The sequence below is a fragment of the Vicugna pacos genome, chromosome 6 (assembly GCF_048564905.1).
Source record: "Vicugna pacos chromosome 6, VicPac4, whole genome shotgun sequence".
Taxonomy (NCBI): Eukaryota; Metazoa; Chordata; class Mammalia; order Artiodactyla; family Camelidae; genus Vicugna; species Vicugna pacos.
Window position 1 is genome coordinate 20,320,408 of NC_132992.1, and position 12,708 is coordinate 20,333,115.

At 37.7% G+C, this 12,708-nt stretch overlaps 1 protein-coding gene and 1 pseudogene across 1 annotated transcript in view; both read right to left on the bottom strand.

Annotated features, from left to right (window-relative positions):
- Positions 1–12,708, bottom strand: part of SORD (sorbitol dehydrogenase) — a 74,627-nt gene that overhangs the window by 60,660 nt on the left and 1,259 nt on the right. The window lies entirely within an intron of this gene.
- On the bottom strand, positions 4,469–4,965 carry LOC140696724 (CDK5 and ABL1 enzyme substrate 2-like; annotated as a pseudogene).

Sequence of the window (12,708 nt, forward strand, 5' to 3'; positions counted from 1 at the left end):
GGGGACTGATCTGGGAAAACGCTGCTACGAGTTATGTCAGAGAACGTTTTGCCCATGTTCTCTTCTAGGAGATTTATGGTGTCCTGTCTTATGTTTAAGTCTTTAAGCCATTTTGAGTTTATTTTTGTGTATAGTGTGAGGGAGTGTTTTAACTTCATTGATTTACATGCAGCTGTTCAACTTTCCCAACATTATTTGTTGAAGAGATTATCTTTTTTCCATTGTATATCCTTGTCTCCTTTGTCGAAGATTAGTTTACTGTAGATGTGTCAGTTTATTTCTGGACTCTCTATTCTGTTTCATTAATCCATGTCTGTTTTTATGCCAATTCTATGTTGCTTTAACTACTGTAGCTTTGTAGTATTGTCTGAAGTATGGCGAGGTTACTCCTTCAGCTTTCTTTTCCCTCAGTATTGCTTTGGCAATTCTGGGTCTTCTGTGATTCCATATAAATTTTAGGATTACTTATTCTAGTTCTGTGAAAAATGTCATGGGTAATTTGGTAGGGATTGCATTAAATTTGTAGATTGCTTTGGGTAGTATGACCATTTTTAACAATTAATTCTTCCAATCCAAGAGCATGAGGTATCTTTCCATTTCTTTAACTCATCTTTAATTTCCTTTATCAATGTTTTATAGTTCTCAGTGTATGACTTTCACCTCCTTGGTCAAGTTTATTTCTAAGTATTTTTTTGATGTGATTTTTAAGAGTTTTTTTTTTTACTTTCCTGATATTTCATTGTTCACGTGAAAAAATGCAACAAATTTCTGTCAGTTAATCTTGTATCCTTCTACCTTGCTGAATTAATTTATCAGTTCTAGTAGTTTTTGTGTGGAGTTGTTAGGGTATATATAGTAACATGTCATCTGCATATAGTGACAATTTTACCTCTTCTCTTTCTATCTGGATCCGTTTTATTTCTTTTTCTTGTCTGTCGCTGTGGTTAGGACTTGTAACACTATGTTGAACAGAAGTGGTGAGAGTGGCTTTGTGTTGTTCTAGATTTTAGTAGGAAGGCTTTCAGCTTTTCACCATTGAGTCTTATAGTGGCTGTGTATTTGTTATAAATAGCTTTTATTATGTTGAGTTATATTCCTTCTATACCCACTTTGGTAAAAGTTTTTATCATGAACGGATGTTGAATTTTATCAAATGCTTTTTCTGCATCTATTGAGATGATCATGTGATTTTTGTCTTCTCTTTTGTTGATGTAGTATATCACATTGGTTGATTTGTGTATGTTGAATCATCCTTGTGACCCTGGGATGAATCTAACTTGATCATGGTGTATAATCTTTTTTATGTGTTGTTGGATTCAGTTTGCTAATATTTTGTTGAATGTTTTTGCATGTATATTCATCAAAGGTACTGGCCTATAATTTTCCTTTTTGGTAGTGTCTTTGTCTGATTTTGGTATCAGGGTGGTGGTGGCTTCATAGAATGAATTTGGGAGTGTTCCTTCCTCTTCAGTCTTTTGGAAGAGTTTGAGAAGGATTGGTATAAGCTCTTCTTTGTATGTTTGGTAGAATTCCGCAGAAACCATCTATCCTGGACTACAGTTTGAGTTTCTTAAATTACAGATTCTATTTCACTTCTAGTGATCGGTCTGGTCAAATTATCTATTTCTTCTTTTTTTTTTAATTGTAGTACAGTCAATTTACAATATTGTGTCAATTTCTGGGGCACAGCATAATGTTTCAGTCATACATATACATACATATATTCATTTTCATATTCTTTTTCATTATAGGTTAGTATAAGATATTGAATATAGTTCCCTGTGCTATGCAGAAGCTTGTTGCTTATATATAGTAGTTTTAGTATATCTATTTCTTCTTGACTCAGTTTTCGTGGACTGTATGTTTCTAGAAATTTGTCCATTTCTTCTAGGCTGTCCAATTTGTTGGCATATAATTGTTCACAGTATTCTCTTCTGGGTTTTTTGTATATCTGTGATATTGGTTGTTATTTCTCCTCTTTCATTTCTTAGTTTATTTGGGTCCTCTCTCTTTTCTTCTTGATGAGCCTGGCTAGAGGCTTATCAATTTTGTTTTCTCTTTCAAAAAACCAGCTGTTGGCTTGATTGATTCTTTTCTATTTTTTAATCTCCATTTTATTTATTTCCTCTCTGATCTTTATTATTTCCTTCCTTCTGCTGACTTTAGGTCTTGTTTGTTTATCTTTTTCTAATTCTTTAAGTTGGTAGGTTTAGGTTGTTTATTTGAGATTTTTCTTGTTTTCTTGTTTTCTATGAACTTCTCTCTTAGGACTATTTTTGATGCATCCCATAGATTTTGTGTGGTTGTGTTTTCATTGTCTTTGTCTTAAGGTGATTTTTTTTTTGAAAAACCAAATTTACTTAAAGGACAAATGCATCACTATTTGCAAACAGATCCATGATACACAACTTGACATTGAATCTGATAGCCTGCTTAGAACATTTAAATCCACAGTGCCTGCTGGGGGCTTAGGGGGTGGCACCAGGCCCTTGGATGCATGGAGAGCTGGGCTGGCTCTAGAGGGAGACGGTTTAGGCTGAAATTTGCCTTGAATATTGGCTTTGCTCGAATACCACATGGTGGCAGCTCTTGCATTGTTAAAAATGACACACTAAAGGGAAGGTTACAGATGGGTTTGGTAAATGACTAAATCTCACTACATAAATATTCAAACTTAAATTACTGTATCAGCCATTCTAATATTTGTATAGAAATTCCCAAAGTGTGTCCCTCAAAGTTAAGTATAAACCAGGACATAAGTTTTGGAAGTCAGTCCCTTGCAGTGCTTGTAACAGGAGTGTCACTAAGACTTGAGACGCTGTGGTGGCAGGACAGGTCACTTTCCAGAATAGTTGCCTGGGGCATAGCAGCCTCATCCTCCAAGCCCCCCTTGGTGCACATCGAGGTTTGGGGGCCATATTGGGGAGGCAGGGAAGGGGCACTCCTCAATACGGGTAGAATACAGATTTGGGCTTCATGCTCCATCCTGCAGTCCCCTGGGAAGTGAGCGACTGAGGAAGGAGGAGCAGCAGCCAACACGGTGGGAGCAGGTCTGCAGGCAGCCCCCTGCACCTCTGCTGGGGTCCAGGCCGAGTTGCTGGTGGTTGAGTGCAGTGATGAGGGCTGGCATCTCCCTGCTGCAAAAGCACCAGTCCACATATATGGCATGTAGGGCAGGCTGACCTGGGGCCCTTCCAGTGACAAGTTGATAGGACAGCAGTGGGGAAGCAGATTAATGGCCCAGCCAACATGGTCCTTACTTAGAGCAGCTGACCCATGAAGGGAGAAACTTCAGTCCTTGGTCTTCGGTATTTCTGGCAGGGCTGTGAGCGGAGATGGTACAGAGGAGCTGACGTGTGGGCACAGACCTGCCCTCAGGGTCTGCTTGGGGCAGGCTGCACTGGCCAATGAGCTTCTCCTTCCTGCCCAGGGGGAAGGCACAGGCACCAGCCCTTTGGGGAGGCAGGGCTGTGAGGTCAGTTTCCTCCCCGCTCAGGGGTCAAGTGTGGTTTAAGTCACAGCTTCAGCAGACCTCATTTAACCAGTTTTTATTATCTTAAAAAAAAAAAAACACAGAACTACATCCTAAATGACAAAAAATAAGCTGTTTTCTCCACAATATTACTTAGGAAGATTAAGAGCTGGCAGTCCCATCATCCTGAAGGTCCAAAGTGTCACAGGCAAGAGGGGTTTTCCGGCTGAGAGATGAAGGGTGGGCCCCTGCACGGGGTGGGCGAGGTTGTTGAGGGGTGTGACTCTCGGGGCATTGGGATTTCACAGTGATACAATCCTCAGAAGAACAGGTCCAAGAGTAAAAGATGAGATCAAGACAAACCACAGCCTGCTCTCGCTGGCCGAGGTGGATGCCAGAGCTCTGTCTGTGGGATGCAGGGAGGTGGGCGGACAAGCCCCAGGGGCTGGGCTGGGAGGTAGTCAGGCTAATGGGGCAGGGCTGGGGTGGGTGTGTTCCACAGTGCAGTTTCCACACCGACCAGAACTAGCCAAGATTGATGCTTCAACAGGTTAACTCAGCAATTCAGTGTATTGAGGAAGATCTGGACACCCAGATCACCACTGAGATGCTAGTGAAGTGGCTACAACAGTCTGCAGAAGGCCAGGTGATGCCAAGAAGGAAAAAGATGCTTCAAAGTCAGGATTCACCACCGTGCATCGCAAATCAAATTCCTGGTGCCAGACCAGTCTCAGGCACAGGAAGAAAAGAAACAGTAACATACCCCACATTTAGTTCTGGGAGAATGCAGGAAGATTCTCAGAGATACTGTGGTGGAGTGGTGTGCTTTGGAATGAAAGCAGAATCCCCCTAGCAAGCAAGGGTGGGAAGGAGGAGCAGCACCAGCCAGGAAGGCCAGCGCACCCTCACCGCAGGGCCTGGAGTCACCCTGGGCCCACATGCGTGCCGCAGCGCCGGGGTGCCGGGGCACCAGGGTGCAGGGGCAGGTGGGCCAGGCTATAACTGCTGCGTGAGGCATCAGTAATGAGGCAACACTGGCTCTTGGGAAGGTACAGAGCAAGTTCCAAGGCCACGAGCACAGTGAACTCAAACCCGATGAGGTCCCGTCTGTTGAATTGAAACCTCTCTTCTAACTTGCTGATGAGCTGCTTCACGTCGTTCCTGCACAGGTTACTGCTGATCTTGGCGGCCAGCAGCATGCAGGTGCCCGCACACAGCTTGTGGGTCTGCTTGTTGAGCTTGCCCTGTACGACCAGCTTCTCACAGTACATGTAGGCCATGGACACCATCACGGGCTCCAGGCCGCACTCCTCAAACAGGTTTCGCACCTCTTGTTTTAAACTCCTGATTTTGCTCAGCGTCAGCCTGATGTGCGGGAACTTCTCCTGGAAGGTCTCGTTCATGTTCTTCTTAAGTTCGGAGGGCTTCACATACTCTATCACCATGGTCATGTAGGACGCGAAAATGAGGACGCGCTTGTGCTTGCCGCAGGGCCACTGTGTCTCAAGGTATTTTTTAATTTCCTCTTTGATTTCATCATTGACCCATTGGTTTCTTAGTTGTTGTTTAGTCTCTGTGCACTCTTTTTTTCTTGTTTCTCTTTCTGTGGTTGATTTCTAGTTGCATACCACTGTGGTCGGAAGAGATGCTTGAAATAATTTCTATCAGAGGACCTACTTTTGAATAGTTCTATTATTGGAAATTTGTTGAGACTTGCTTTATGACCCAGTATATGGTCTGTAGCAGAAAGAACAAAGATGGACAGAATACCCCAATGCCATATATTCTTTTGCTATGTGACTTTGCCACTGATCCATCAAGTGGTAAGTCTATGTTTTCATCCCCTTTCATCTAGGAAGGCCCTGTAACTAACAAAGATAAAACAGCTGGCCTTCCCACTTCCTGGAAGATAGCCATCATGTAAAGAGTGAGACCACACTATCCTGAGACCATCATGCTGTGAAAGACTCAAGTCATATGGAAAGACTCTGGAGGATGAGATATACTGAGAAGAGAAAGAGAGGCCAAGGAGCACCAAAATGCCAAGACATGTGACTAAAGGAGCCATCCTGGATATCTAGTCAAGACTTCCGATGACTCGTTCCAGCTGTTACTGACTGCAGTCACATAGGAGACCCCACGTGAAAACCACCTATCTGAGCCCAGTCAACTCACAGAACCTTAAAAGATAATGATAAATTGCTATTTTAAGCTCTATATTTAATGATAATTTGTAATGTAGCAATAGTTATTGAGAACACGGTCAATATGCTTAAATGTCCCGTGCCTATTTAAAAGGAATTAACAACTGTAACTTGAGGGTGCAATGTTTTATGTGTCAATTAAGCCAAGTTCATTAGTTTGTATATTCAAACCTATATTCTTAATAATTTGGTTTGCTGTCTATAACTTACAGAAGTATTTTGAAAATTTCTCAATATGATCCTGTATTTGTTCATTTCTCTTGTAAATTTTTGCTTTATTTGAGGCTAAGTTGTTAGGTGAGAACAAATTTAAAGTTTATATCTCCCTGATGAACACAATCTTTTATCATAGCTAGGTATTCCTTATTTCTAGTAATGTTTTGCCTTAAAGTTTACTTTGTCTGATATTAATAAAGCTACACCAGTTTCCTTTTGGTTAGTGTTTTCATGGTATATCATTTTTTTACTTGTTTACTTTCAATATTTCAAGGTTCTTATATTGTATATTTATATACATATCTATAATATGTGTATAAAAGTACATATATTTTTGAACATTTCAACATCTTTGTATATTAAATGTCTTTATAAATAGCATATAATTATTTTTTCTTTTTTCTGCTTTTCATTCAGCACAAAGCATGACATACAGCATGCATTCAGTATTTCTTGAATGAATGAATAAATTCTGTATTGGAGAAACAGTGGCACTTAATTTAAGTTCAATTTTTTAGGCTTGCCTTATGACAAACAAGAAGGGAAGAATTTACAAAGTAACATGTGTGATCTAAGTCCGGATCCATAGACTTTTCCAGTGTGTACAAAATGGATAACATTTATTGAGCATATATTATGTGTCAAGTATATGCATATATACTGCACATATACAAACTCATCCAATTCTCACCTAATTTCATGAAAGATAAAGCAAAGGCAAAGAGAGGTTAAAAAACTTGTCAAATATTAAGTAATAAGTGGTCTGAACTTATTACTGACCAGAACTTACATTTGGGAAACCTGACTCCAGTTTTTAGCCACTCTGGAGAGCTGTCCTATCTACCTACTCTGTGGCTGACTTCACAAGTGTGGTCAGTAATCTGACTCTGGGCTGTACACCAGATTTCTTATGAGGCCATTGATCAAAATGTAGGGGTAAGAAGGTACCCTGTTCCATCCCCAAAGGGCTCTATAAATGTGCTTATATAACCTGATTTTTTTATTCTCTCATTAAAGAGAAGGATATTTTTGGCCCAAATAAAATTTATTTTGTCACTTATATATTCCATAAATGTTTAGCTACTATGTAAAGTATTTCAAAGGCACAGACTTGTTGACAGTTGCAGAAAATGGAATTTGGAACCGTTCAAAGACGAGAAAGAAAATAAGGCTGCTTAGATGGGACTATTATAAAGGACTCCATTTTGAGTCCTTTTTGAGTCCATTTTGAGTCCATTTGGGACTCAAATTTGAACTCCATTAAATCTAAACTTTTTAAAATTAAAATCTAATGTACAAACCCTTGTGTCAAGGGCTGCTGGCCTTTCAACAGATCGCAGTGAGGGAGCTGCTTTGCTATGTAGGAAACCCTGACCAAGAAGCAGGTCTATGAATGGTTTACTACCAGGTTCCCCACAAACATGCAGTTGTATGATGTGCAAAGAGGTGGCCACTTTTCTGGCTGGCCCCACGTCCCAGGACAAAGGGCTCTCCACACTGAACCCTGGTCCCACATACAACATACAATTATTTTTAAAATCCAAACTTCCAATACTGATCTTTTAATCAAAGTAATTAGTCCATTTACCTGAAAGGTAATTTTTGATATATTTAGGGTAAAATAATTAACATTTCTACCATCTATCTTCCCCTAAAAAGGGAAAATTTTTTCCCTAGGGAAAAAATGAGATGTATTACATTGATGCTGTTTCTGTCAATCAAGCTTTTTCAAAGTTGTTGTTCAACTATGTAATTGTCTTTGATATTTTTTTTTAAACCTTCAGTTATTCATGGACTCTTATATCTTTCAACCCTTGAGGGGAAAAAATGGAGCTGCCTTGAACTCTTTGTGTCTTATAGGAGATAATAAAGAGCTGCCTACATTTATGTAATTCCTAATTAGGGTTCCTCAGTAACCCTAATTTGAGTTTAGAAAGTACTAATTTGATGATTATTCATCGTCTACTTTGTAACAGGAACCAGAGTATGCTAGTAATAACTGTGATGAAACTATATATAGCTCTTTACCTGAGTTCTTACTAAATGCCAGGTGTTGTCCTAAGCACTTTACATGTATTACCTCCTTAATCCTCACAATTTCCCTATAATTTTGACATTATGATTCCCATTTACCACAGACAGGTTAAGTAACTGGTTCGAGATCACACCGCTAGATACGTGCCATAGCTGGAATTTAAACCAAGACAGTCTTACTCTGTGCTCTTAGCCACTCTTTTTTATTGAGATGTGATGTCCTCTCCAGTGATGAGGGTGAGTGCAAGTGTCATTCTGAGCATGTTAGCTTTGACATAATGAAGAATGCACAGTAAATAGAAAACAAACAGGTATTCCAGGAAAGATCTGCATATTTTAATAAAAGTATTAATAGTTTCAAGTGGATTCTCCTGGTATACAGTAGTAACAGGATGACAGATATGCCACTGGGCCAGCAGGCCTTTCATTTGAGTACTTCAGGGAACCATTCATGCTAAATAGTATTTCTGGGAATAATTTGTACTGTGTAAAATTTTATATACTCATTGCTCTGGAAGGTCCCTTAGAGATCAGCTATTCCAGGCCAGTCATTTAGAGTATTTTTTTTCCTTTTTTTTTTTTTAATTGAAGTTTAGTCAGTTACAATGTGTCAATTTCTGGTGTACAGCATAATGTGTCCATTGTGCTTATATATACATACATTCATTTTCATATTCTTTTTCATTAAAGGGTATTACAAGATATTGAGTATGCTTCTATGTGCTATACAGAAGAAGTTTATTTTTTATCTATTTTTATATATAGTGGTTAACTTTTACAAATCTCAAACTCTCAAATATATCCCTTTGCACTTCCTCTCCCCCGGTTACCATAAAATTGTTTACTAAGTCTGAGAGTTTGTTTCTGTTCTGTAGTGAGTTCATTAGTGCGCTCTTCTTCCTTTCTTTCTTTCTCTTTCTTTTCTTTCTTTCTTTCTTTTCCTTTTTTTTTTTTTAAGATTTCACACATGAGTAATATCATATGGTATTTTTCTTTCTCTTTCTGGCTTACTTCACTTCACTCATTTATAGTACTAACAGTTATTCTCTTTGGAGGTGGCATTCTAAGGGCCTTTTACTTTTTATATTATTTATTAATATGCCATTTAAGTTTTTATAAGAACACATCACATATAATCAGAAAAATAAAATGGTTATTCCTACTAAGACAATTAAATGGGAGAAAGAATAGTCTTTTCAACACGGTACTAGAACAACTGAATATCCACATGCAAAAGAATGAATTTGTACTCCTACCTCACACCATATTAAAAAATTAACTTGAAATGAATCACAGATCTAAATGTAAGAATTAGAACTATAAAAGTCTCAGAAGAAAATATAGGACTAAATCTTCATGATCTTGGCTTAGGCAAAGACTTCTTAGATACAAAACCAAAAGTATAACCAACAAAATAAAAATAGAAAAACTGAATTTCACCAAAATTAAAAACTTTTGGGCTGCAAACACTGCCATCAACAAAGTGAAAGACAACCCCATGTAGTGGAAGAAAATAATTATACACTGCATATATGATAAAGGATTTGCATCCAGAATATATAAACATCTCTTACAACTCAATAATAAAAAGACAACCCAAATTTTAAATGGGCCAAGGACTTGAATAGCTATTGGTTCACAAACTTGGGAGCTTCCTGGGTGAAATTTGTACCTGGTCCCCGTACATGGAGGTAAGGAGAGACCAAAGGAAAAAGCAGACCATTCCAGATTAGATGGTGGCAGGTTCAGTAAGCAAAGGAACTTACATATGAGGCTTGTCTTGGGTGGCCACAACATGAGCAGATCTCCACACCTACCCACCGGAATCTTACAAGTTTATAAAGAGGCCTTATCTGACTGAGTTCAGTCACATATACTGCCCAGACAGACTCAACAACACATTACTCTCTCAAGGTTGCATCCCTGAAAATGGTTCCCACTGTGGGAACAGTGGATAGAGTGCACATTCCAAAAATAGAGAATGGGGTGAGAAGCCTCTGATTACCCAGGGCCTACTCATGGGTCAACCAGGTGGTCACATCTTCACAATGACCAACTATGTCCCCCAACAATAGACATTTCTCCAAAGAAGATACTTAAAAACTCGCCAACAAGCATGTGAAAAAATTTTCAACATCATTAGCCATAAGGGAAATGTAAATCAAAACCATGAGATACCACTTCACAACCACAAGGATGACTATTTTCAAAAAGACAGATAATAACAAGTGTTGGTGAGGATGTGGAGAAACTGGAACCTTCATACATTGCTGATGGATATGTAAAACGATACAGCTACTTTGGAAAACAGTTTGGCAGTTCCTCAAAATGTTAAACATAGTTTCCATGTGATCTAGCAATTCCACTCTTAGATATATACCCAAGAGAAATGAAAGCATACATCCACACAAAAACTTGTAGATGAAATGTTCACAGCAGCATTATTCCTAACAGCCCAAAATGGAAATAACTCAAGTGTCCATCAATTGATGAAGAGATGAATAAAATATAGTATGTTCATACAATAGAATACTACTTGGCAGTAAAAAGGAATGAAGTACTGATACACGTTATAATACAGATGAACTCTACATTATGCTAAGTGAAAGAAGCCTGTCACAAAAGAGCATGTGTTATGATTCCATTTATATAAAATGTCCAGAATGGGTAAATCTGTAGAGACATAAAGTAGATTAGTGGTTGCCTATGGCTGGGGGTATGGGTGTGGGAGAGGGGCATAGGCATTGACTCCTAATGGGTAAGGAGTTTCTTTCTGAGATGATGAAAATATTCTAAGTCAGATTGTGGTGATGGTTGCACAACTCTGTCACTATGCTAAAAACAATTAAATTGTACCCATTAAGTGTGTGACTTGTATAAACAACATTATACTGTATAGCACAGGGAAATATATACAGGATCTTATGGCAGCTCACAGTGAAAAAGAATGCGACACTGAATATATGTATGTTCATGTATGACTGAAAAATTGTGCTCTAAACTGGAAATTGACACAACATTGCAAATGGACTATAACTCAATTTAAAAAAAATAACAAAAAAATGTGTGACTTGTATAGTATGTGATTATATCTTAATAAAGCTGTTAAAAAGAAAAAAATGGCTATTCCATTAAATTGATGCCATTTGATTCAAGGTGCCATTTTATTCATTTATTATTAAACATTGAGGTTATTTTCAATTTTCACACTGCTGAGTAATAAAGTAACTAAACACTCCATTTGAAAGAACTAATTTTTACGAAAGCTGCTATAAATCAAATAGACATACGATGTCACTAAGGTCACCTTTATAACTTCAAGATTAACACTTCACAGATATAAAGAACTAGTTATCTCCGACATGATTCTCTCCCATAAAACAAGGTCAGTAGTCTGTCCTTAAGCCTCATTTATGGTTAGTTTGGCAGTAAGAGACAGAAAAATACAGTGCCTACACAAAGAAGTGTATTTCTCTGTCACACAAAAGTCTAGAGGTAGGGAAATCAGGACTGCAATGGCAGATCTCCACAATGTCCTCAGGACCCCAGGCTCCTTTTAGGCTTACTGCTTTGCCAATCATAGGGTATACTTTTATGGTTCAAACAGTAGCCATCACATCTCTGTTCCAAGCAACAGGATGAAAAAAGCAGAAAAAATGGAGGTGGAAGGAAAGGGCAACAAAGGGGATGTGCCAGATGTCTTTAAGAAAAGTTCCCAGATGCCATTTCTACTGTGTATCAACTGACCAAAACATTGTTACATAGCTATACTTAATTTCAAATGAGACTGAGAATATAGTCTTTATTCTAGGTAGTATATGCCCAGATAGAAATGAGAGGTTCTGTCATCATAGAAGAAAAGGAAATAGACATTCAGAAATAAGTAGCAGACTCTGTCAATAACTCATAATTTATCTAATGACATAAAACCCTACAAAAAGCTAGAAAGAAAAATAATCTGATCACAAAGGATGAAATAAATAAGATGAACTAAGAATACACATAAATAAAAAGTATGAGGAATGACTATGCCTAATAGTGAAAAGCATCAGAGCAGACACATCTGCAAAAAAGTAGAGAACCGAAAGTTTTAATGTGGGGGATAATTTTTTATAAAATGGGAACCAGAGGCTGTATCTATCAGATACACAAAGGCAAATAAAAAGAAACATTTTAAATGTGTAATAAAAAAATCATACTGCTTTTCACTTCCTATTAGGACAACAGATTCTTAACAAAACATCTTTGCCTATTTTATTTGAACTGTTCAGATGCTTCTCATTCCTGGAAGGCTTATATTATTTACTGATTTTATTGCATCCGGTTCTATTTCAAGGATAATATATTGCATCTGACCTTTATACAATCACTTTTGTTTGGGAATCACTTTTGTTGTAGTTTTTGATTTACTATGTTAATATATACATAGTACACATGTTATAAAAATACTTGAACACTTTCAAGAAATCCCAATATACATAACTTAGTGTAAATTTACTTAATTCTTTTAATAATTAATTTAAGATACAAAGACAGGCTTGGTTTTTATTTAAGAAACATAATCAACTGAATGTGACTAAGAAATAGTATCCGGGAGAGATAATATTTAATATGTTTCAGGAAAAGATAGTTAATATTTAGGTGTTTTTTTAAATTTACAAGTTCAAAAGAGTTTAACCACAAATATGAAGCTATATAAGCAAAAGTTACCATATGGGAAAAACAGAACTTTCTCAGCTAATGCTGAGATTAGTGTTAAACTTTTGTATTATGAAATTTGAG